The sequence below is a fragment of the Protopterus annectens genome, chromosome 1.part1, assembly GCF_019279795.1.
Source record: "Protopterus annectens isolate FY-2018-M chromosome 1.part1, PAN1.0, whole genome shotgun sequence".
In the NCBI taxonomy this organism is placed as follows: Eukaryota; Metazoa; Chordata; order Ceratodontiformes; family Protopteridae; genus Protopterus; species Protopterus annectens.
In genome coordinates, this window is record NC_056726.1 from 170,443,101 (window position 1) to 170,470,689 (window position 27,589).

The 27,589-nt window shown below is 41.5% G+C and overlaps 1 protein-coding gene across 5 annotated transcripts in view; it reads left to right on the plus strand.

The window, feature by feature from the left end:
- Positions 1-27,589, plus strand: part of LOC122804204 (activating transcription factor 7 interacting protein) — a 758,747-nt gene that overhangs the window by 129,988 nt on the left and 601,170 nt on the right. The gene's annotated exons all lie outside the window — the stretch shown is intronic.

A 27,589-nucleotide genomic window follows, 5' to 3' on the forward strand; every position in this document is an offset into this window, starting at 1 on the left:
CATTGTTTCTAATTGTGTCAGCATAAAATATTGTTGTGATGCGTTGAACTAAAGTTAATGTTGTATGCTGGATTCATTGTATACCATTGAAAGGGTGGGATTAGTATTCTAAAAAGCAAATGTTGAGGGTTTTTTAAAGTGTCCAAATTTGCTGATTTCATATGCAGGTACTGTAGTTGCTAAACCTTGAAGATCCAGCAGGCAAATATGTAATGCTGTAGTAAAAGATTGTGTTTTATTAGACCACAGTATACGTTTGTTTTTGTTTTTTCAGGTGTAGCAATAGGGCTGTAGATTCTTGAGAATGTTGGTTGCACAAATTGTTTTGAGGATGCATTCATTTGCTGAGAGTAGTCATTTTGATTTGTGCTGTCGTTGCTGGGACTCCCACCCACAAAAAAAAAAAAAAAAATTAAATCTTGTTTATTGTTTGCTGTGTCAGTCTGTTTTTAAGCATTATTTTTTTTAGTTGATGATTAACTGTTAACATCCACTATCCTTAACAATTCTTAATGTGATATAAATGGTATTGATTTAATAGTGTAATATACAGTAAAAAAAAACAAAAAAAAAACAGGGCACTTGAGTTCACAACCATTTTGTAAAACAGAAAAATTCTGCGAGAATTGTGCCTGTTTTGCAGTCTGGCTCATGTTTTCACACTTCTGGATTTGAAAAGCATTGCCTGTTTGTCTTTTCTTGTTGTCAGGCAGAGTTTGCTTTTCTGCCTTCTGATTGCTTAAGGTGGATCAACCCTTTGCTGGCATAAGGCACTCTGTATCAGCCAACCAGAGAGACTATGCAAATTGTCTTACATTTCTTCGGTGTCGAAAGAAGTCTAGTATAGTTTTGTCCCAGAAAACTGATAGTCTGTTAACATGGCTGGGCTCCCTCTTGGGTATGTTTTATATGTTTACACACATTACCTTAGTTGTTTTTTTGTACAGCTGCACAGAAAAATTTGTTGTACAAATGCAGTTGGTTATGTGATCATTTGAATATAGTGCAGTATATAGTGTAGTGATTTGTACCTCAAAATTATGGCATTTTTGCCTTTTTGTGACTGTTTCTAAATTGGCCAACCAGTGGCCTTTGTGAATATTCATGTAGATATTGACTTTGACTTTACACTGAAGACATTTGTTCATATGTAAAGTGGAGTTTTTTTTGCAGTAATGCCGATGACTAAATCATTTATGTGCAAACATGTACTTTAGCTTTAGTGTTTCTGATTTGAGTAATTTAGGACTGCTGACTGAGTAGAATTTTGATTAAAACAGTTATGCATGTCTTATTAAATGTGTGTATTAGGGATAGTCTAAGCAATAATGGTATATGTATTACTTAGAACCCCCTCTGCCTAGTACACACCCACAACCAGTACTGCTAGCATGCACATTTCTGCATGGATTGGGATGCATATAGAACTACTTAATGTGCTGCTGAATATGAGTGAGTCAGTTTTTCAGAAGTGTTCTGTGACACTAAATTCCTTACCAGCAAGGCAGTTAAACTGAAATAACGTGTTTAAATCTGTGCTTCTGTGCAAAAGCAGCTTTACTTCTAGAATTCACAGGTATTGATAATGTTGATGTGTTTGAAAACATTAATAGTTTGCTTCATGTTTTTTAGGAGTTGATTATTCTGTCTGTAGCACAGTTGTGGTTGAGGTTCGTTTGTATACTAGATTGGAAAAAGAGAGAAAAAGAGAAGAAACTAATTTTACTTCCTGTTCATTGGTTATTTTCACCTAAAAGAGAACAGCATTGTAGAAGATCGAGAACCAGTACTGAATAATAATAAATAAAAAGTTGTTGGCCTTTTAATGCTGTGCAAGGAGTAGGGCTGCAGCAGTTGATGCAAGTTTTTATGCACTGCATTTTTGCATTTGCTTCTTTGCGTTCTTCTGAGATAAGCATGTTCTGTACAATGTTCTTGTGACATTGCTTCCCACTGTGCTTTGTAGAATTGGTGCCTGCAGTTTTGTAATTTGTAAATATTTGCAGAAATTCCTTATCTATGATAATATGTGCATTTTGTAAATATTGATTCACATAAGTGCAGTGTTCTTGATTTGGGTTAGTTATAATTGGGCCCCTTTTTTTCTAGAACTAGGTCTCTGCATGTTAGAACATTCTTGCAATTATGAGTGCTTTCACTACTGGGTGTAGTTACTCATATTTCACTCCCTGTAATTTCCTGTTGCCAGGCGAGTTTCTGAAAACGAGGAAATGATTGGTTAGAACACTGGCTTTCCTGAGACAGAAATATATTCTCTCTGAATACTGTCACTGGAGTGGTAATATATTGGCTGTTCATTCGTATTTGGTTGGAGAAGTTACATAAGCTTTTAAATTGGCTGTGCCTGTCTCCCTCTTGAGTATTCTTTGAAAACTGCAGATTTTCTCCACCTTGAATTTGGAAAGTGATTCAGTTGTTTTAAAATGTGCAGCCATTTCAGCTCTCTGTACATAAACTTCAGTTTTTACATTTTTCTTACCTTTTTTGAGAAACTTTCAAATATATATGTTAGATAACAACTTGCCAAATTGCATAGCAAAGCAGACTTAATTTCTTTTATACTGAATTGTAGTAGATATGCCATGTGAGCTGTCTACTTGAGTACATTGTCTTTACTTAGCTCAATTTACCCAATAACGCAAGTAATAGACAACACCCTTGATTTACAACTAATGATGTTCTAGGTCGATGTTTCTTGAGGAGAGCTCCTTCAGCTCAAGGGTGAATTTTTTTGCATTTAAAATGTTCATTCACTCTCCAGTTATCTGCTTCATCCATTTTTGAAGTGTGTAGCTAGATGGAGCCTATCCTGGCACTCATTGGTCACAAGGCAGAGGAACTAGTCTTGTATTTAACACCGGACCATTATAGGATGTACATGCTCACTCAGTCGTACAAAGCACTCAGTCCATGGGCAGGAGAATGCCATTTCACCATGGCATGTCTTTGGGAAGTGGGAGGAAACCACAGCACCTTTTGAAAACCCATGCAGACGTAGGGATGGCATGCAGGCTGTGTGCATAATCACCCCAACTAAGAACTAATGTTAGTGTTTACATATCTCTTCTATAGGAAGGTTTGACTAAATGCAGACAAATAGAAATTTGTTCGGTTGTGTACATTAATGGTGGATATTATGAGGCAAATCTTTCATTTGTTGTGTATAACTGAAAAGTCTTTCTGTAGTAAACTGATCAGCTGATCACAAACCACTCTCAATAAGTGTGTTTTATTCCTGATTTTGCATGCTTTGGTAAGGCATTATGTCATTTTGTGAGGAAGGATGAGAGAGGCTTACTGTGACAGTGTGAAAACCTGTGATGTCATCATTTAATCACTGCTGCAATAACCCATTTTCCATATGCCCAGACCTTTGTCAGCTCTAGCAAAGCTGTAGAAAATCAACGGTCTAGGAGTCGAGCCCTTTGGAGCTTTCATGCCAACTAAAAAAGTTAGCGCCCTGAAAAATGTCATTCAGGGGGTGATACTTGGGGATATCTGGCCATTTATGATGATTTTTAATTTGTTTTAGTTGGATGTTTTTGTCTAGTCCAGGATAGTTGTGAATTTGTATACAGCATGTAAGTAATGTATGCATCAGTAGAGAGTCTTGATTTCAGGCTAGTTAGCAGCATCTTAGTAGAAGTTCTTTAATTCATATTAATTGAGTTTGCTGTCTGGTTTGCAGCTAAACATTTACTGCATTGACCTTCACCTAACCTATACAGCAAGTCTTGTGCTCATGCATATAAAGCAGATATATTTAAATTGCATTTTGTTGAAAAAAATAGCAATGCAGAAAGAGTTGCTGCCTGAGCTTTGATTTCATTGTAGATGTCGCTTGATGGCATTTTTGTCTGTTGCATTTAATATTAGGTGTGTTAAGAGAAATAACACTTCTTCCGCCAGATTTCCTTGGTGACGATTGTGCTTACTAATTTAAAACTGGAAAGCAGCTGGCAAACAGGTGTATCTGCAAAGAAGCAGTAATCATCCAGACCATGCAAAGAAGTCAGTAACTTAGTTAAGCACTGCAGTATCACTGCATTTTTACTAGTGAATCAGAAAGAGAGAGAGTTGACCCAGCTAAAAGAAGCAATGTTCGCTCAAAGTCACTGTGTTAGGGAGTTTGACAGGGTAGTTGACCAAACACTTTAGCTACTACTGGAATAACTGCTCCAGAATAATGAGAGAAACTCTTGTAACATAGTGGCAACATACAGAGCTTAAAAAGCTTGACAGAATTGTAAGGGACCTACCAATGTTCAGTGAGGATGACAAGCTGAGACTCTGTTTTCAAGCAGTCCCACTACTTGTCATTTAAACAACCACCAGATTAAAGAGACTCCGTCGAAAAACACACACCAGAACAGAACTTAGCCCAAATGGCATAACAAAACATGTCAGATGATTTGTAAAGCTTCCAACGTCTCTTCACAGAGTATCTATGCTGTTTTAAAATGTGGTTTAGTTAAAGGAGACCCGCACCCACAGACTCAAAAAAACATGTTTATTTCACCATGGTTTGGTGTTTCCTACATTTTAACACCACTCTGGGACTATTTACAGATTTTTAAATATTTTTATACATAATTTCCCAGTTTGACCACGTGGGGTCTGGCATCTTGAAGTAATTCTGATTGTTTAGTATGCCTCTAGGTATCCCACAATGCAGTGCTTGTCTGTAAAAAAAATTACATCACACAGGCTTCTTTCTTCCTAAAGCTCCTGTCACTGCATTGATTTTACATACATACACTGCTGTGTTTTATTCAGTTAGTTTTAAGTAACATTTCATGCCATTCAGTGACTACTTAAAACACAAACAGTACAAATGCCACAGAAGCAACTTTCAAAGTGCTTTTTACTGCTGCTGCTTTTTAGAATGGCTAAGCTACGGTCTTTTGCGAAGCCTGAATTGTACTAGATTAGACTCCTCTCCCATCCCCCTTCACACCTAACTTCCCTAGCTGTCAAAGTGCTAAAGGTAATATGAGCTGTTTCCTGCTGTGATTGACAGCTCACAGCAGGAGACTTGGGTAGGGGAAGGACCAGGGAGTCGTGACATCAGCATGGGTGGGTTTTTAGGACAGTAGTGGTATGTCAGTTTGGGGAGGGAAATGGCCAGAAATCTACCTGTATTCAGTGGCCTTGATGACATCAGTGAATTGGGAGACTGCACCAAGGGCGGGACAAAAGTTTTTTGAAAGTGAAACCACCACAGTACAGTAAGGTACTGTTCTAGTAGAAAGAAACAGTTAGTTTAAAATATTTTAAATGCTGTATTTTTGTTTATTCGTAGCAGGGACAGTAAATAGGGAGAAAAAAAGACCGAGAAGTTGAGCATTTAATAATAGAATCCCATTGTTGTCCTTTAATCAAATGCAGGAAATATCGGGAGGCAAGTTGCATGTGAGAGAGAGGCAAGATACTCAGGAGTAGGATGAATGTCTGCTGACACATGGTTACAAGCAAAAATGACTGACAACCCAGTGGCAGCACACATTTCCCAGTCTGGTCATTCAACATCAGTTATGACTGATGTTCTTCGTGTTTCACTGTTGCAGTCATAACTGTAGGGTGATCCTGCCGGCAGGCAGCCCGAGGTCGGCCAGAATCACAAAGTCTGGGTCTGGCGTCGGCTGTACAAGCTAGTACCCTGACGTCAGTACGCTCTGGTACATAGCCCTCAGCCGACGCCATCTTCCCCAGTCTTTCTTGCCGTGCGGTGGAAAGCAGTTCGCAAGTCGTTGGTTGGCGATTTTCAATCTACGCATTTGATTGCTGTCGGTCCGAAGTTCTTACTTCTCTTCTCAAAGCTAAGTACCCCGTTGGGGAATCTTTTTCTTGTTCCTCCGATGTCAGAAAAAGTTAATAATTGTATAGCGTGTGGAAAACAGATACCTCATAAAGATTTCCACTCTTACTGTCTACCTTGATTAGGCCCTGACCACGACGTTTCTTGTTGTCGGTTCTGTGCCAGGTTCAATTCTCGCACTGTTAAGCGTCGGTACGACTGGGCTTTAAATTATTTTGGCAGATGCTTCAATTATAGAATGTCGTCTGATTCTACCGGAATTCAAAAGAAGCGCAAAGACAAGGACAGGCCTCCGAGGTCCAAACAGGATTCGTCGCAGTTGGAGCCAGCGTCCGGTTCGGCTGTCGTCAGTGAGGCGCTTTTGCAGCCCCTGTCGTCCGCCACTTCTGAACCGATGGCCGATACGGACTCCCATGGGGAGCCATCAAGGCCTATTGTTTTATCTGCTGCAGGACCTTCGGATGTCGCTCCCTTTGATGGGTCCGGAACCGCTGTGCAGGTACCGGCTTCTGAGGGGGTATTCAGGCCTACTCACATCACCATTTCAAAGACAAAGGCAAAGTCCAAGACTCCAATTAAACCTAAAGTTTCTGCTCCAGCTACTTCTGAAGCTACTCCCAAGACACAGAAGCAATTGCTAAGGATGGCTGAGGATTTGCTTACAATGATTAGGGGTTCTCACCCCCCTCCAGAGAAAAGGCCTCGACAGGATGTTCCTTTGGATTCCTCTGACCAGGCTTCTGTATCTTCTGTTTCTTCCTCTGATCAGGAATATTCCTTTCCTCCTTATGAGGATTCGGATGCAGAGGATTCCCTGCCCTCTTCTTCTCCGCCTGAGGATTTCTCTTTTGGGGAGACCTTACATGAGATGAGGGAACATTTTCATTGGGAAGGTCAGGATTATTCTGCTTCCAAGAAGAGGCTTAGGGAATTCCTTCTTCTTCCTCAACACAGGCCTTTGGCTATTCCTGTTCTTGATGTTGTGGATGATGCTTTTTCTGAGGCTAATTTGAATCCTGATTCCATGCCCCCTGCTCCTTCTAAGCCTGTTAGATTTTACAGGGTCCCTGATTCTCATTTATTCTTATTCCAAGAACCCTTCTGCGGATCCTGAAACTATTTCTCAGGGTTCTAAGGCTGCTAAGATTGCTTCTTCCAAAAATCCTATTCCCTCCGAGAAGGATTCTCGTGCCTTAGACAGGTGGGGTAAAAAGGTATATACTTCTGCTACCCTTGCTATTAGGGCTTTAAATTGCCAGTTTCATATGTTTAAGTATCAGCAATTTCTTTTGTCAGTTTTGAAGCAAAAGCTTGCTTCCTCTCCGGCATGTGCAGAGGATAAGGAATTGCAGGATGTATTGCATGCAACTGAACAAGTGAACAAGCATAGTTTGCATTGTGGTTTTGATGCTTTGGAAGCTTCTTGCAGGGCCGCAGCCTCTGGTACTGTTATTAGGAGACATGCCTGGCTTCAAGAACAAAGTTTGCCTGAACAGGTTAAGGCTAAACTTTTAGATGCCCCTGTTCAGCATGATGTTTTATTTGGATCCAAGGCTGAAGAGGTTCTTAAAAAGACGGAAGAAAAGGCAAAATCTATGCAGACTGTGAAAGATTTCTTACAAGTTCAGCCTCCTAGATTTTCCAGGAATTGGCCCTCCAAAAATTGGTCCTTTCCCACGTCTGACAGGCCTCAAAGGGGAAGATATAGATGCTCCAGAGGTCGTGGTCAAGCTCAGGCCTCTTACAGATCCAGACAATGGACTGCTTCTTCACCTCGAAGGGGAGAAGACAGATCCCAATCTCAAAGGAAGCAGACTCGATGACTGTCTCGGTTGGGCTTCAGGACCCCCTTACCTGGATGCCCCTCTCGGAGGAAAGCTTTCTCTTTTTTACAGGAATTGGGCTCATATTACCCAGGACAAATGGGTATTGGACGTGATTTTAAGAGGCTACAAGTTCCATTTTCATACTCTGCCAAGGGTTATCGGTTGGCCAGATCTGCCAAAACATCAATGGGCAGAGGCCTTAAATCAAGTGGATGCTCTACTTGCCATGAGAGCCATAGAGCCTGTTCCTCTCTCAGAAAAAGGAAAAGGCTTTTACTCAAGACTATTTCTGGTTCCAAGAAAACAAAACCGGTGTTAAACACTTTTTTGGAAATTCCAAAATTCAAAATGCTTACTCTACAACAACTGCTTCCAGTACTCTCCCAGGACGCTTGGATGGTGACATTGGACCTCAAGGAGGCCTACTTACACATTCCCATCAGGCAGGAACGCAGGAAATTCCTCAGATTCAAAGCAGGCTCGAGGCACTTTCAATTCTCTGTACTGCCCTTTGGTTTATCTACTGCGCCCAGGGTTTTTACCAAGTGCCTGGCCCCAGTAGTGGCTTATTGCAGACTTCAGGGGATTCAGATTTACCCCTATTTGGACGACTGCCTTATCCAGGCAGACAGCAAGGACCTTTTACTTCAACATCTGAATTTTGTTCAACGTCTCTTCCTCCTCCTGGGATTTTCAGTGAACATAAAAAAGTCCCAATTGGTTCCTTCTCAACAAATGATATTTTTGGGAGCCCTCCTAAATACAACCTTACAAAGGGCTTTCCTTACGCCAGAAAAACAAATACAGCTGGCTTCAATTTTCAAAACCTTGGCAACCTTAACTCAGCTCACTGCAAGGAAATTCCTGCAGGCACTGGGCTATATGGATTCATGCATTCTGTTAATTCCAAATGCAAGGCTTCATATGAGAAAGCTTCAATGGTACCTGAAAAGTGTATGGTCTCAGCATTACCAAGATCTGGACACTTTGATTCCTCTGATCCCCTGCCTCCAGAGGGAGTTCCTTTGGTGGTCCAGGGTGTGCGCTTTAAACGAAGAGAAGCCTTTTCGTCTACCTCAACCTTCTCAAATCATAACCACGGACGCCTCGGATCATGCTTGGGGAGCACATTTTCTAAACAATTGCCAGCAGGGGACCTGGACAGAGAATCACCTTCACTGGCACATCAATCTGAAGGAAATGTTGGCAGTTCAAAATGCTCTTCTAGCCTTCCAGAACCTTTTGCAACTAGGGCCTCTTCTAATTCGTACAGACAACACCACAGTCATGTGGTACATAAACAAGCAGGGGGGGCTCTCATTCATACCCCCTTTGCAGACTAGCTATGGCTTTATGGGACATAGCTCTAAGTCTGAATCTGCATCTTCAGGCTCAATTCATTCCAGGAAAGCAGACTCTCTTAGCAGACAGCCTAAGCAGAAACATTTTGGATCCTCACGAATGGATGCTAGACACCAACTTATTCAACAGGATAACTGCAGTTTGGGGGTGTCCCCAGATAGATCTGTTTGCATCCCATCTCAACCATCAGCTGCCTCTCTTTTGCACCAGGTCCTTCCACAAAACAGCTTGGAAAGTGGATGCCCTGTCATTCAGTTGGAGGAACCTTCGGGTATGCCTTCCTCCTCTTCCTCTTCTTCCCGGATATTACTGAAGATAAAACAAGACAAGCCCAAGTTCATCATCTTGATTGCTCCAAATTGGCCTCGACAGTTTTGGTATCCAACCTTACTACATCTCTGCTTGGAACCTCCTTGGATCCTTCCTCTGTACCCTTCTCTTCTGTCCCAGCATCAGGGTCAGATGCTACACCCTCATCTCAAGACCCTTTGCCTGGCAGCTTGGCTCTTCAAGGAACTTTGATTTCTTCTAAGCTCCCCAAACAAGTTTTGGATGTTCTTCTAGAAGCCAGACGGCCTAGCACTAGGAAATCCTATGCCTCTAAATGGAAAAGGTTTTGTATTTGGATGCAGGACCGTGGCTCTAACCCTTTTGTGCCTGATCTCTCGTCTATTTTGCTTTACCTTTCAGACCTTTTGTCTAAAGGCCTTTCCTTTTCTTCCGTTAAGATTCATGCTTCTGCTATATCTGCTCATTTTAATACTGACCCTCCTGTTTTTCCTCATCCATTGGTGAGACAATTCTTGAGAGGAGCTAAGAATTTGAGGCCTCCTAGGACCCCTCCTGTCCCTGCCTGGGATCTTAACTATGTTTTGGAAAAACTCACTTTGCCTCCTTTTGAGCCTGCTGTGGCTTCTGATATTAACTTTTTATCCTGGAAGACAGTTCTTTTGTTAGAAACAGTTGCAAGCTCTTATGGCTGTGGAGCCATACCTACTTTTCCATCTTGACAGAGTATCCTTGAGGACCAATCCTACTTTCATGCCTAAGGTGATTTTCGAAAGTTGCTTTAAATCAGACTATTCACCTTCCTACCTTCTTCCCTAATCCTCAAAATAAAGGGGAAAGGATTTTGCATTCTTTGGACGTACACAGACAGTTACGTTTTTACTTGGACAAGACTAAAGAATTCAGAAAATCTAACCAATTGTTTGTTTCTTTTGCCTCCAGTTCTCTTGGAAAGGCTATTTCCAAACAAACTATTTCCAAATGGATTGCCTATGGAATAAGATTTTGTTACACTCATCATGGGAAACAGTTTCCAGGTACTGTGAGAAGTCATTCTACTAGAGCTGCTGCCACTTCTACTGCTTTTCTCAGAGGAGTCCCTACCAAGGATATCTTGGAAGCTGCCACTTGGAGTTCTGTGCATACCTTTTCCAAGCACTACAATCTCCCTTTGTACTCTAAGACCGACCAGGGCAGGTTTTGCCTCTGCTGTTTTGCAGGGCCTTCTTGCTGCCCCTTCTTCTATCTAAGCCTCCTCCCTTTCTTCACTGCTTTGGGATTCCACCCTACAGTTATGACTGCAACAGTGAAACACGAAGAACATAGTACAGTTGTGTACACCTACCATAAATGTAGATGCTCGAGTGTCTTCACTGTTGCAGTCGGTGTTTCCCTCCCTCCTATCCCCTCTTTTTTCACTTTATGGTGTGTTTGTGTTTCCTTGTGGGACTCATTTTTTGTTTATTGGGGATTTCTGACATCTGGGGCAAGAAAGGCTGGAGAAGATGGCGTCGGCTGAGGGCTATGTACCAGAGCGTACTGACGTCAGGGTACTAGCTTGTACAGCCGACGCCGGACCCAGACTTTGTGATTCTGGCCAACCTCGGGCTGCCTGCCGGCAGGATCACCCTACAGTTATGACTGCAACAGTGAAGACACTCAAACATCTACATTTATGGTAGGTGTACACAACTGTACTTTACGGCTCTTCATGGACATTTCCATTCCCCTTTGGAAAGAACAACTGAGATTAAGCTAATTTCATTTGTTCAATCTGACAGTCGGTGGTATAAACTGGGATATTCGTTAGCACTTAAAAATGTTCTCTCTCACCCAGTATTGGTGGTTTAAATAAAATGTATTGAAGAGCAACAAAAAGGTTCTTTTTCTGGTAATGTGTTTTTTTTTTATGATGAATATACTATGAATCCAAACTATTTGTTAACAAATACTGTAAGATTGGCACATGTGCTTTATTTGTGACAAGGAAACTGTTATTTTAACATGAGTTTAATACTGTTCTGACAAGAATGTTATTACAGGCTTAATGGTAAGTAAAGCTTTAATATTCAGACGTTTTTAACAGTAGAACAAATTTTGCCCTTCAGAGGTATCTGTCAGTGTCTTGGACATGACAATGCATTTTTTAACACCTTTATTCAGTTATCAGTTAAAACAATGGCACATATACATTAATAGAAAAGAAAACAAAATCAATTAATATTTTTCCATTTCTATACATCGTGCATTACATATAATTTATTTCTTTATAGCAACTGTTATTCCATCCAGCATTACTAAATTGCTCAATTACTGCCTTGTCTTAAACCTCACTTCTCCTCCTGAATACTATTCTGCATGTTATTCCTACAAATTTAATTTATTTCTATGTAATTTGCTCAGTTCCATTTCTAAACAATTCTTTCCATTTTATATATTATTTTACAATATTCAGTATTTCATATTCAGATGTTTTTTTTTTTTTTTGCAGTCAACAGAATTGACCTTTGTGAGGGCTTAACTTTGGTTAGGTAGTTCAGATCCTGTGTGCCAGCTCAAAAGAATCATTTTCTTAGTTCTAGCCAATGTCCTTCCTCAGTATTGCTGGCAGAGTACTCTATAGAGAGGTTTGAAAATCTGGCAACACTTTACACTCCGAAAAAGTATATCCCCAGTTACTTTCACTTCTCTGTTACATCTCTAACATTTGCTGTCTTCCTGGGGAAAAAATGAAATCTGCTAAGGGTATTAAAATACCAGTGCAAACACTACCAAGCAAAAATCCTAAACCTCCTGGACCTTGCGAGCCAATATGCATGTCATCCCATTGTTTCATTGTACATCACTTTTCCAGGCTCTCTTCCCAGTCTTTTCTAACCTTCCCTGATTTCACTGTTATAGTTACCATGCATTACTCTTATTATCTGTTTAACAGCACCCTCTGTTCTAGATTTGACTAAAACTCTACCTGAGCAGATCTTTAACTTAGGACTCCCCTATTCCCTTCTCTTTACCTATACTCTAATATCAATCCCTGGTAGAGAAAGTAATCTTTAACACAAGTTCAAAGTACTAGTTGGTCTTATCCCAGTATTTTGCCTTTCCCTGTCTAGTTATTTGCTTCCAATACCTTGGGTTCCTTTGTTGGTTTTCTCCAGTAAATTTCAGCCCTGTCTTGCCTGTTTTCTGTACCCCTACTTGCAATCATCCCTATTGGGAACTTCTCATTTCCCCATTCCCATGTTGGCTTAGTTCTTGGAATATTTTCTGCAACTTCACAAGTATAATATTCTGCATAGTTGTAAGTATTCTACTTCAATGATGTGCATACAAAATCTCACTCTCTGTCTCTATTTTTGAAGCCCCCCACCCACTTCATCAGTATTCCTTTCCACTTTGAATTATAACCTTTTGCATATATTATGTATATGAGGCTTACCTGTGTAGCTCTAAAATATCCCTTCAAATCCAGTAATCTTAAACCACATTGTCCTGTTGGGAGGATCAACTTGTCTCATTCAACTCTTGTTCTCTTACTCTCCCAGATAAATTCCTTCACCACTTTATCAGTTATTGCCTACATCTCCTTTGGTTGGTAAAAATATGCTTGACTTGTGTATAAACAGTAAAGGTACCAAAACATTTTTACTGCTCGTGTCTTACATTCTGTGTCCATAAACAAGAGCTTCTTGTTTCTTAGCTTTTGCATTATCTTCTGTTTAGTCTCTTCCTACATATCCTTAGCAGCCATAACAGAAGCTTTCTTAATCCATACTTCTAAATACTTCATCTTATTGTGCCGCCATAAATATGGGTATTGCTGAAAAATTAATGTGTGGTACACAATTTATAGCTATAGTCTGTTTTATCTTCATTAATTTTATATCCCGAAAAGAGTTCCACAACTCACCAATGTCCTTTTTTGGATTTGTCAGGTACAAAATATCTGCAAATAAAACTAACATTTCTTGATTGACATATCAGTAATATCCTTGAATTTCTGAGTCCTTTAATTTCTTTGCCAGTGGCTCTAAATATAAAGCAAATAACAGAGGAAACCCTTGCCTGGTTTACTTATTGGAGAGGAACCCTTTTTCCTGATTAACTTTATTGTCTCAAGGAATGCAAATGTTTCCATTGTTTTACTCATAAAATCTCAACTTACTCTGAATGCTTACTCTGCATAAAGACCCAACAACAGCAGTGATATTTTCTTAAATTTTACTTCGGTCTGGATCATCCTGCTTCTGTTAATGCTGTCAAATGTTTGCTTCCCCACCACAAAACCACATTTATATGTGTCAGTTTTGGCAACACCTTTGCCATTCTGTAGATAGTATAGACAAAAACACTTAAATCATGGTTTAAAATTGAAATGGGTATTTATGAAGCTGGGTCTGATGGGTCCTTGCACTCTTTTTTTGGGTAATACAGCCACCACTGTTTCTTCCAAGACGCTGGTGCTACCACTTCTTTTAAAATACTGTTAAACAAAATCTTCTAGATCTTTATCACTTTTCCTCCATCCTAACTGTCAACCTTCCACAGCAATACCATCTCATCCTGGTGACTTCCTGCAGATTGATTTATGCATCACTATTTTTATCTCCTATCTTGATTATTAGTTGTTGAGCCTCATTTTCCTCTAACCTTGGCATAACCTTCCATAAACATTTCCATTTGTGCTCTTTCTTGATTTATACACCTATGCTTTTATACAAATTTTCATAAAATTTCCAAACTATCTCTAAAACCTTTACAGGATCTCTGGTTAGTTTTCTTGATGTCCTTCATGGATGCATCTGCAGTCATAACAACTGGGTTGTCCTGTCGTCAGGCAGCCCTTCAGTCGGCCGGATTCCAAAGTCCGGGTCCGGCTTCGGCTGATGTCGCACTTCACCCGACGTCATCTCTGTTGGTCTTCGGGTATAAAAGCATCAGCCGACGCCATTTTCTTCAGTCTTTCTTGCCGCGTGGCGCCCGAAGCAAAAGCTGTTCGCAAGTGCCGGTCGGTCGGATCCAGAGATTACTTCTACCGAATACTACTTCGAAGACTTCTAAAGCTAAGTACCCCGTTGGGGACTCTTTCTTGCCTCAGCCGATGTCAGAAAAAGTTAATAATTGTTTAACCTGTGGGAAACAAATACCTCATAAAGATTTCCACTCTTACTGCCTGCCTTGCTTAGGCCCAGCCCACGACGTAGCAGCCTGTTCGTCCTGTGCTTCTTTCAACCGACGAACGCTTAGACGTCGGTCGGAGTTTGCAGAACAGTTTTTCGGTTCTGATTTTGCGTACATTATGCCGTCGGATCCTCCGACTACGCATTCTGCCAAAAAACGCAAAGAAAAAGACCGACACTCGCGGTCCGTGGTTTCGGCCGAAACCATGGTTAAGCAAACCGCGAGTGTCTCGGTTTCGGCCGAAACCGAGAAAACTGATCAAAATACAGCTGAATCTATCTCTACAACTGAGGTCCCTGCTAACACTCTTGAATCGGCCTCAGAAATTTTACCCACTACGGTGCTTACCACTGACTTATCAGACACCATTCCCTTGGATGTCTCTACCCCAGCACGTGGTGCTGCTAGGCCTCCAGCAGCCATGTCCATTAAGGCCTTCACCAGGGCTAAAGCAGCCAAGACTACTAAAACAGTGCCTGTTAAACCCCCCTCAACCAGGCCCTCTTCCAGTTCTCAAATGCTTACTTTGGCAGAAGATTTAATTTCATTAATTAGAGGATCTCAATCTCACCCAGACAGGGCCTCTCAGCCCCCAGAGAAGAGACCTAGGGCAGAGCCCCATGAGCCAGTGTCCTCTGATGATTCTGATGATGAATCAGACATTACTGACCAGCCAGAGGCTCCTTTCTCCATTTTTGAAGATTCTGATGCTGAAGAATCCATTCCAGCTGCTTCCCCACCAGAAGAATTCTCCTTTGGCGAAACCTTGCATGCCATGCGAGAACAGTTCCAATGGCAGCAACAGGATTTTTCAGACTCCAGGAAAAGGCTTAGGACCTTTTTGCACCTTCCACAGCACAGGCCCTTAGCTATACCTCCTGTTCTCTCTGTGGTGGATGATGCTTTCAATGATGTCTGCTCCGCTCCAGATTCTTTACCCCAGCCCCTGCCAAACCAGACAGATTTTACAGCGTGCCAGATACTCTTCACCACCTTTACAAGGCCCCTCTTGCAGACCCGAAACTATTTCCCAGGGTCCCAAGGCAGTAGCGACCACAGCAAAAACCCTGTTCCTTCTGAAAGGGCAGCGAGCTCACTAGACAGATGGGGTAAGAAGGTTTACACTTCAGCCACTCTCTCAGCTAGAGCTTTAAACTGTCAGTTTCACATGATACAATACCAAGAGTTTATGCTTGATCAGTTAACTAAAAAGCTAACCACTGATGAATCTCTTGATAAGAAATATGTATTAGAAATGGTAAATAACATACAGCAAGTTAGTAACCACTCTTTAAAATGTGGCTATGATGCACTGGAGGCTTCATTTAGATCAGCCATGACTGGCACTGTAATTAGAAGGCATGCATGGCTAAAGGAGCAAGCTTTACCGGATCATGTTAAATCTAAATTGCTAGATGCTCCTATGGATAAAACAAGTTTGTTTGGTACACCTGCCCAGCAGGTTATGAAGAAAATGGAAGAAAAGGCAAAATCAGTCCAGACAGTTAAAGATTTCTTGCAGGTTCAACCCCCAAGGTTTAGCAGGAACTGGCCTGCCAAAAATTGGTCCTTTCCTGACTCCACAAGACCTCAAAGGGGCAGGAATAGACGTTCCAGAGGCAGAATCCAATCCAGAGGAGGTGCCTACAGAGGACGGCAGTGGCAAGGTAACAACAGAGGCACAGACTCAACACCTGCCACTACATCAACACAGCCACAGTGACTTAATCCTAAACCCGCCTACCAGGGAACAGATAGCAGCTCCTCTAGGCGGAAAGCTAACCTTATTTTCAAAAAACTGGCACCACATAACAAAGGACAAGTGGATTTTACGAACCATAGATCAAGGTTACCGGTTCCACTTCCACACTTTACCAGACAAAAGAGGAATGCCGAATCTACCTCCAAATCAAAAGACAGAGGCTCTACAACAGATAATGGAGTTAGCAAACATGAGAGCTGTGGAGAAAGTGCCAACAGCAGAGCAAGGAAGGGGTTCTACTCCAGACTATTCCTAGTTCCAAGAAAGGAAAAAAGTTGGAGACCAATTCTAGACCTGTCCACCCTGAATACTTACATCATTGTCCCAAAATTCAAAATGCTGACCCTACAGCAACTTCTTCCCATGCTGGGCAAGGAGTGTTGGCTGGTAACTCTAGATCTCAAGGAGGCATACCTGCACGTCCCCATTCGACCAATCTGCAGAAGATACCTCAGATTTCTTGCAGGATCAGAGCACTATCAATTCTCAGCATTGCCCTTTGGCTTATCTACTGCCCAGAGTATTCACAAAATGCCTGGCATCAGTAATCGCCATTGCAGACTACAGGGAATTCAAATTTATCCATACCTGGACGACTGCCTGATACAAGGAGACAACAAAAGCAAGCTGACAACAGATTTACAAAGGGTCATTTACTTGCTTCAAGCACTGGGATACACAGTCAATTTACAAAAGTCAAGACTGATACCATCCCAGACAAGGACTTTCCTGGGAGCGGAATTGGACACAGTAAGACAAATGGCATTCCTAACTACAGAAAAACAAAAAGAGCTCCCTCTTTACTTCTTGGCATTAACAAAACTGAACAAGTTAACAGCAAGGAAGGTACTGCAGGCCTTGGGTTTCATGGCATCATGCATAATCTTGGTTCCATTTGCCAGACTACATATGAGAAAACTACAGTGGTACCTAAAGAATTTATGGTCCCAACACAGACACAGCCTAGAAACGGAAATCCCACTAATACCATGCTTAAAACAGGAGTTCCTATGGTGGGCTCAGGCATGCCAGTCAAACCCAGGCCTACCCTTTCGCAAGGGTCAAGCAAGCCAGACCATCACAACAGATGCTTCAGACCTAGGATGGGGGGCGCATATGCTGGACAAATGCGTACAAGGATTGTGGACACAGGACCAACTTCACCTGCACATCAACCTAAAAGAAATGCTGGCAGTAAAACTGGCAATCCAAAAGTTCAGACCATTTCTCAAGGAGGACCACTTGATGATAAGGACAGACAACACCACAGTCATGTGGTACATCAACAAACAGGGAGGCACTCATTCTTACCCCCTATGCAGAATGACTTTGGAGCTGTGGACCCTGGCACTCAGCTACAACATCCAGTTACAGGCAATATTTGTGCCAGGAAAAGAAAACTCTGTAGCAGATATGTTAAGCAGGACCACATCGGATGCCCACGAATGGCAGCTGCACCCGGATATCTTCAAGACCATCTCGAAGAAATGGGGAATGCCTCAGATAGATCTATTCGCATCACCTCTCAATCAACAGCTCAAAAAATTCTGCACAAGGACATTCCACCCACTAGCATGGAAAGTGGACTCGCTCTCCTTCAGCTGGAAAGGCCTAACAGCATATGCATTCCCACCTCTTCCCTTGATACACAAAGTACTACTAAAAATCAAGGAGGAACGTCCAAGGATAATCCTGATAGCTCCAAACTGGCCAAGACAGCATTGGTACCCACTGCTGAGGAGCATGTCTCGAACAATATGTGGCCAATACCCTGATGCCTTTGATGCTAACCCAGAACAACTTCAGCACCATGCATCCAAACCTAAAACGCTGCAACTGACTGCATGGAACATCACATAGCAGCTGCTAATACAGAACTTTCACAAAGAGTTAAAGACATTATTCTTGAAGCACGCAGGCCTTCAACTAGAAGGAATTATGCTGGGAAATGGAAAAGGTTTGTCATCTGGAGTTCTGAAAGAGGAAAAGATGTATCAAACATAGATATGCCTAACATTCTGGAGTATCTGGCCGAGCTACTTCATTCAGGCCTGTCCTACTCCTCCATCAAGATTCATGCATCAGCTATTTCAGCAGAATACAGCTTTGATCCACCTGTTTTTCACACCCTTTGCTCAGGCAGTTCCTCAGAGGAATCAAGAATGTAAAACCTCCAAGGAAACCACCATTGCCAGCTTGGGACTTGAACTTTGTGCTAGAAAAATTGACACTATCACCTTTTGAACCAGCAGCAACAGCAGACCTACAACACCTGTCATGGAAAACTGCTTTCCTACTGGCAATTACTTCAGCAAGGAGGGTTTCAGAACTACAGGCCTTAATGGCAGTGCAACCCTTTCTAATCTTCCACCAAGATAGAGTGTCCATGAGGACTAATCCTACATTTATGCCTAAGGTGGTATCCAGAGTGTCTTTAAACCAGGCAATCCACCTACCTACCTTCTTTCCCAACCCACAAAACAGAGGGGAAAGAATACTGCATACCTTGGATGTACATAGACAGCTACGCTACTACTTGGACAGAACAAAAATAGCAGAAAGACTGACCAACTTTTCGTAGCCTATGCAACAGGAAGGGAAGGAAAAGCTATTTCCAAACAGACAATCTCCAAATGGATAGGACATTGCATACGATTCTGTTACTCCTTCCATGGAAAACAAATTCCACAGAACATAAGACCTCATTCTACAAGGGCAACAGCCACTACCACAGCATTCTTACGAGGAGTGGCTACCAAAGACATTATTGAGGCGGCTACTTGGACCTCCGTGCATACATTTGCCAAGCATTATAACTTACCTCTATATTCCAGATCCCGAGCAGGGTTTGCCACTGCTGTTCTGCAAGGGATCCTAAATACACCATAATCTACCTTTATCCTCCTCCCCTAGTTGGCTATGGTATTCTACCCAGTTGTTATGACTGCAGATGCATCCATGAAGGACATAGTACAGTTTTGTACCTACCATAAATGTAGATGTCCGAATTGGATAGCATCTGCAGTCAGGATTACCTCCCTCCTTCCCTCTGTGGTACTCCTAGGGTGTTTACCCTTCTAATAGCTAGCTAGTGGGGGGATTTCTTTCATGGTGTATTTGTTTGTATTTATGTACATACTTGCTTATTTTTGTGTTTACCTCTATCTTTTGGAAACATTGGCATCTATCCAAAATTTTTAGCCTTCTATAGGGCTTCTGGCATCTGGGGCAAGAAACACTGAAGAAAATGGCGTCGGCTGATGCTTTTATACCCGAAGACCAACAGAGATGACGTCGGGTGAAGTGCGACATCAGCGAAGCGGACCGGACTTTGGAATCCGGCCGACTGAAGGGCTGCCTGACGACAGGACAACCCAGTTGTTATGACTGCAGATGCTATCCAATTCGGACATCTACATTTATGGTAGGTACAAAACTGTACTTTCTAAACACTTTATGCTTTCTAAATTGTTCTGCTAAAAGTTTTTGTGCTCTGGAGCAGTTATCAAAAAATAATGGCTTAACAGCAGCCTTTCTAAACTCTTGCATATTATACAGATACTTCCTTATTTTCTTTTTAGCACTCTTCATTTGCGTCTCTTCTTTTAATTTGAGATTGCCCTTATTCTGCAGTACTTTAACCTTTGTCTGTTCCTCTGTGTAATTGTTAATGCTTCTTAACCTTTTCTCTTTCTTTCTTTTATTTCTACTCTGTTTTAAACTCCATTTCATTTTATCCCACACTCAGGCTATAACGTCTGAAGATATTTATATCTTCACTAGTAATTCTTGAAGAATTTCCACCAAACACCAGTGTCTTATTTTTACTTCATTTTCCTGCACATTTATCTGTTTTTATTGGTGCATGATCTGAAGTAGTTATTGGATGTGTGTTGAAGCTTTCAATTACATGCAAATGTTGCTGTGAAATGCAATTTCTTTGTAGTCTAGCCTAGTTATTCTACATTGGTGAATAATTATGTAAATTCTGATCGAGTTCCTGCTATTGAATTTGCATCTTCCATACCAAATATTTTCATAAATTTCTTCAGAAATCTGTCTTTTGCTATATTTTCCCTTCTAGTTCCCCTAATACATCCTTACTATTGCAGATCAAGTTCCAGTAATATTCCTTGCTGAAAGCTGATTATTTCTCCCCAGATTTTTTAAACTCCATAATAGCAGCTTTTTGTAGAATATGTATACATGCCAGGTAATCCTCCTCCCTTGCCAGTAGCCCCTTACTAACACAAAGCTGCTGTAATAGTTTGTTTTCTCCCTGTTTTTTTGTTATTGGAGCACCTCTAGCAATTAGTAAAATCTCTCATTTTCCTTTGTCCCTGATATTCTGCTGAATATCCTTCTTGAAGTACTTTCTTTGTCAAATGTGCATGCTCATTTCTTTCCATATATGTCTCCTTCAGCATTGTTATTTGCTCCTGGTGTTTCTCAATATAATTTAATACTCTTTCATTTTAGTCTGTACATGTAAGGCCATTTACATTCCAGGATAGTGTGGATAGCATAGTCATTATGATGAAAAGCTTTTGTTCCCACTTGCTAAACATGACCGTTTTTTTTTTTAATGTGTATTCTCAACCTTTGTGTTACATGTACACAGTAATTTTTTGGCTGGCTGATCGTTTGTACAGTTGTTTCTTCTCATCTCCATTTGAACCTGTGTCACCTTTTTCAATAATTTCTGTTTTAATGAACACTCGCAAACAAAAAAAAAAACATTTTCAGAGCACCCATATTAACGTAGAACAATTATACAAAGCTCTGTACATCTTAAAAAAAATTAAGTTTAATCCTCTAGATACAATTGTCTCAAGTTGACAGCTGCACCCACAGGCATTACCTAACCTAAAGTTAAGGTTACCCATACTAAAGTGCATGCTACAGCCTATTTTCACCCTACACTGATTGCTGTTCTTTTTCTTATCTATATTCCCCTCTAAAAGCTTGTATGCTTTCAGAACACATAAGCCCTAAAAAAGTGCAATGGTTGTCTGTAAATAAAACTAAATTGTACACTGTTGTATTGAATGTGTTAAAGTATTAAGGCTGCTTTCCCCTTCCCATAATTTCAGCCTTTGCTTTTCACTGACCTCCTTGCCACTGTACTTTTGAAATTTTGCATTTCACTCAACAAAGAATGTCTAGAACTCTCAACATGAATTGCTTGAACCTGCAAATAACTCATCTCCTTGGAAATGTACTCCGCAGTGAATCTTTGTAAATTTCACTTAGAACAAAAAGTACAGCTCCTTTCAGCTGCAGACTTCTTGACTCCTACTGAATTTTACTAATGGGGAAAAATAGCTAGTAGCTCTGCATTTGCTAGAAACCTAGCATTTTGTCTTGGCTGTTATCATCCTGTCTTGTGTTTAAAGCCTACTTGCTTACAAAAAACAGTTAAGCCATTCACCCACATCGTAATTCTACATATAATATAATCACTGCATTTCTACATATCATCCCCACCCTAGCAGCGTTGGATTACAGCATAATAGCATTAAACTTGCTTTTGTCTTCCTTTCTTCTCTTGTTATACTGCAAAGCCCACATTTCTTACAGCTAAAGTACTTATTTACTTACAGCGGTCACTGAACACTCCCTCCACATTTAAAGTACCCCTGATTACACCCTATACAAAACTGCTTTATTGTATATGACGTGGTTTATTTCATGAAATGTTTATACAAATACTAATAAGAACAAAAATTGTTTACTTAGTTACTTTATCCCTGTTAAGTGTCCTGCTAAACATTAATTACATAAAGTGGGGTATATATTTTAGTCTACCCACAAGTTTAACAAAGTCAGCAGAAGTCCAGTCTAAAAGTCACTCTTTTTTGTAAAGCCCAATTTCACGAATGTGATAGATGCTTTATAGTCTCCCATTTATTTACTAATTTCAGTGTTTTCAGTGTTACTAGTCTTTCTGATCTCCATCCCCCAACATTAGACTCTGTTTCAAGTCCAAGGTACTCCTGATTCTTCCAGTGAGTAAGCATTTTCTACACTTTGCTATTTCCAGTGTTTAATATTTTACCCTCTTGCTGCAATTTTGCCAGGCTCCACTATGTCTGCTGGTAGGTTTGCATATTTACTTGTGTAGGTCTTGGCTGCTTTCTCATGGCCAGGTTTGGAGCATACTCAGTGTGCCTTTTCAGTTAACAAATCTTTCTGTGGAACACCAGTCCAATTACTTATTGTGCTTTCATAAAATTAATAGTTTGTTTCTTCCAGTTTCTCTGGTATGTAAGAGCACGTCTTCCACATACTTGTATTATTTTTTGAAACAGCTCTTCTTGAGAAGCCTCAAACTCAGCCAGCTTTTTCTTCATTTCATCCTCAATTTTTGCAGATTTATCAGTTCATCTGAACAGCTAGTTAAAGCTCGTTTTATTTTTTCTAGCATTTTGTTATTTGAGCTAATGCATTCCTTCAGTGTTTCCTTATTTTAATAATCTGTGAGCACATTTGATTTATTTTTTCCTCTAAATTTCTGGAAGCCACCTGTTGAACCAAAGGTAAAACTTGAGCTGCTTTTTGCTGATTAGCTGCAGAATCTCTCTGACAGTGTTTTTCTCTCCACTTTTTCCAGTTTATTTTTTTTCATGGTTTTCCACATTTCTTCTCTGCTACAGTTCAGGCAGTGACTTGCTAACCAGTAACCAAATGTTACCCCCCCACCCAAAAAAAAAAGCATTTCAGTGGCACTCCAGCTTTCCCAGTGTGAAATTGAAAATGAACAAAAGGAGTTAAACTGTTTATAGTGAAAACTTAGTAAAGGTCCACCCCTTTAGCTTCTGAACCTTGAATTATCTTCTGTCTCTCACTTTCTACTGAGAAAAAAATGTACCTCTTTCTACTTCATTTCCACTACGGTGGTTGACTTATCAGACACCATCCCCTTGGATGTCTCTACCCCAGCACGTGGTGCTGCTAGGCCTCCAGCAGCCATGTCCATTAAGGCCTTCACCAGGGCTAAAGCAGCCAAGACTACTAAATCAGTGCCTGTTAAACCCCCCACATCCAGGCCCTCTTCTAGTTCTCAAATGCTTTCTTTGGCAGAAGATTTAATTTCTTTAATTAGAGGATCTCAATCTCACCCAGACAGGGCCTCTCAGCCCCCAGAGAAGAGACCTAGGGCAGAGCCCCCTGAGCCAGTGTCTTCTGATGATTCTCCTGATGAATCAGACATAACTGACCAGCCAGAGGCTCCCTTATCCAATTATGAAGATTCTGATGCTGAAGAATCCATTCCAGCTGCTTCCCCACCAGAAGAATTCTCCTTTGGGGAAACCTTGCATGCCATGCGAGAGCAGTTCCAATGGCAGCAACAGGATTTTTCAGACTCCAGAAAAAGACTTAGGACCTTTCTGCACCTCCCACAGCACAGGCCCTTAGCTATACCTCCTGTTCTCTCTGTGGTGGATGATGCTTTCAATGATGTTTGCTCCGCTCCAGATTCTTTACCCCCAGCCCCTGCCAAACCAGACAGATTTTACAGGGTGCCAGATACTCATCTCCACCTTTACAAGGCCCCTCTTGCAGACCCAGAAACTATATCCCAGGGTCCCATGGCAGTAGCCGCGACCACAGCTAAAAACCCTATTCCTTCTGAAAGGGAAGCAAGGTCATTAGACAGATGGGGTAAAAAGGTCTAAACTTCAGCTACTCTCTCAGCTAGAGCTTTAAACTGTCAGTTTCACATGATACAATACCAAGAGTTTATGCTTGATCAGTTAACTAAAAAACTAACCACTGATGAATCTCTTGATAAGAAATATGTATTAGAGATGGTAAATAACATACAGCAGGTTAGCAACCATTCCTTAAAATGTGGCTATGATGCACTGGAGGCTTCATTTAGATCAGCCATGACAGGCACAGTGATAAGAAGGCATGCATGGCTAAAGGAACAAGCTTTACCGGATCATGTTAAAGCTAAGTTGCTAGATGCTCCTATGGACAAGACAAGTTTGTTTGGTACACCTGCCCAGCAGGTTATGAAGAAAATGGAAGCAAAGGCAAAATCAGTCCAGACAGTTAAAGATTTCTTGCAGGTTCAACCCCAAGGTTTAGCAGGAACTGGCCTGCCAAAAATTGGTCCTTTCCTGACTCCACAAAATTTCAAAGGGGCAGGAATAGACGTTCCAGAGGCAGAAACCAATCCAGAGGAGGTGCCTACAGAGGACGACAGTGGCAAGGTAACAACAGAGGCACAGACACAGCCACTGCCACTACATCAACACAACCACAGTGACTTAATCCTAACTCCGCCTACCAGGGAACAAATAGCAGCTCCTCTAGGCGGAAAGTTAACCTTATTTTCAAAGAACTGGCACTACATAACAAAAGACAAGTGGATTTTACAAACCATAGATCAAGGTTACGGTTTCACTTCCACACTTTACCAGTCAAAAGAGGAATGCCAAATCTACCTCCAAATCAAAAAACAGAGGCTCTACGCCAGATAATGGAGTTAGCAAACATGAGAGCTGTGGAAAGAGTGCCAACAGCAGAACAAGGAAAGGGGTTCTATTCCAGACTATTCCTAGTTCCAAGAAAGGAAAAAGTTGGAGACCAATTCTCGACCTGTCCACCTTAAATACATACATCATTGTCCCAAAATTCAAAATGCTGACCCTACAGCAACTTCTTCCCATGCTGGGCAAGGAGTCTTGGCTGGTAACTCTAGATCTCAAGGAGGCATACCTGCACGTCCCCATTCGACCAATCTGCAGAAGATACCTCAGATTTCTTGCAGGATCAGAGCACTATCAATTCTCAGCATTGCCCTTTGGCTTATCTACTGCCCAGAGTATTCACAAAATGCCTGGCATCAGTAATCGCCCATTGCAGACTACAGGGAATTCAAATTTACCCATACCTGGACGACTGCCTAATACAAGGGGACAACAAAAGCAAGCTGACAACAGATTTACAAAGGGTCATTTACTTGCTACAAGGACTGGGATACACAGTCAATTTACAAAAGTCAAGGCTGATACCATCCCAAACAAGGACATTCTTGGGCTGAATTGGACACAGTACAACAAATGGCATTCCTGACTACAGAAAAACAAAAAGAACTTCCTCTTTACTTCTTGGCACTAACAAAACTGAACAAGTTAACAGCAAGAAAACTTCTGCAGGCCTTGGGCTTCATGGCATCATGCATAATCTTGGTCCCATTTGCCAGACTACATATGAGGAAACTACAGTGGTACCTAAAGAATTTATGGTCCCAACACAGACACAGTCTAGAAACAGAAATCCCACTAATTCCATGCTTAAAACAGGAGTTCCTATGGTGGGCTCAGGCATGCCAGTCAAACCCAGGCCTACCCTTTCGCAGATGTCAACCAAGCCAGACCATCACAACAGACGCTTCAGACCTAGGATGGGGGGCCCACATGCTGGACAAATGCGTGCAAGGATTGTGGACACAGGATCAACTTCACCTTCACATCAATCTAAAAGAAATGCTGGCAGTAAAACTGGCAATCCAAAAGTTCAAACCATTCCTCAAAGAGGGCCAGTTGATGATAAGGACAGACAACACCACAGTCATGTGGTACATCAACAAACAGGGAGGCACTCATTCATACCCCTATGCAGAATGACCTTGGAGCTGTGGACCCTGGCACTCAGCTACAACATTCAGTTACAGGCAATATTTGTACCGGGAAAGACAATACTCTAGCAGACATATTAAGCAGAACCACTTCGGATGCCCACGAATGGAAGCTGCACCCGGACATCTTCAAGACCATCTCAAAGAAATGGGGAATGCCACAGATAGACCTATTCGCATCACCTCTCAATCACCAGCTCAAAAAATTCTGCACAAGGACATTCCACCCACTAGCATGGAAAGTAGACTCACTCTCCTTCAACTGGAAAGGCCTAACAGCATATGCATTCCCACCTCTTCCTTTGATACACAAGGTACTACTAAAAATCAAGGAAGAACGTCCAAGGATAATCCTGATAGCTCCAAACTGGCCAAGACAACACTGGTACCCACTACTGAAGAGCATGTCTCTGAACAATATGTGGCCAATACCCCTGATGCCTTTGACGTTAACTCAGAACAACTACAGCATCATACACCCAAACCTAAAAACGCTGCAACTGACTGCATGGAACATCACATAGCAGCAGCTAATCCAGAACTTTCCCAAAGAGTTAAAGACATTATTCTTGAAGCACGCAGACCTTCAACAAGAAGGAACTATGCTGGAAAATGGAAAAGGTTTGTCATTTGGAGTACGGAAAGAGGAAAAGATGTGTCAAACATAGATATGCCTAACATTCTGGAGTATCTGGCCGAACTTCTTCATTCAGGCCTGTCCTACTCCTCCATCAAGATACATGCATCAGCTATTTCAGCAGAATACAGCTTTGATCCACCTGTTTTTCGCACCCTTTGCTCAGGCAGTTCCTCAGAGGAATCAAGAATGTAAAACCTCCAAGGAAACCACCATTACCAGCTTGGGATTTAAACTTTGTGCTAGAAAAGTTGACAGTATCACCCTTTGAACCAGCAGCAACAGCAGACCTACAACACCTGTCATGGAAAACTGCTTTCCTACTGGCAATTACTTCAGCAAGGAGGGTTTCAGAACTACAGGCCTTAATGGCAGTGCAACCCTTCCTAATCTTCCACCAAGATAGAGTGTCCATGAGGACTAATCCTACATTTATGCCCAAGGTGGTATCCAGAGTATCTTTAAACCAGGCAATCCACCTACCTACCTTCTTTCCCAACCCACAAAACAGAGGGAAAGAATACTGCATACCTTGGATGTACATAGACAGCTACGCTACTACTTGGACAGAACAAAAATAGCAGAAAGACTGACCAACTTTTTGTAGCCTATGCAACAGGAAGGGAAGGAAAAGCTATTTCCAAACAGACAATCTCCAAATGGATAGGAAATTGCATACGATACTGTTACTCCTTCCATGGAAAACCAATTCCACAGAACATAAGACCTCATTCTACAAGGGCAACAGCCACTACCACAGCCTTCTTACGAGGAGTGGCAACCAAAGACATTATTGAGGCGGCTACTTGGACCTCCGTGCATACATTTGCCAAGCATTATAATTTGCCTCTATATTCCAGATCCCGAGCAGGATTTGCCACTGCTGTACTGCAAGGGATCCTAAACACACCATAATCTACTTTTATCCTCCTCCCTAGTTGGCTATGGTATTCTACCCACTTGTTATGACTGCAGATGCATCCATGAAGGACATAGTACAGTTTTGTACCTACCATAAATGTAGATGTCCGAACTGGATAGC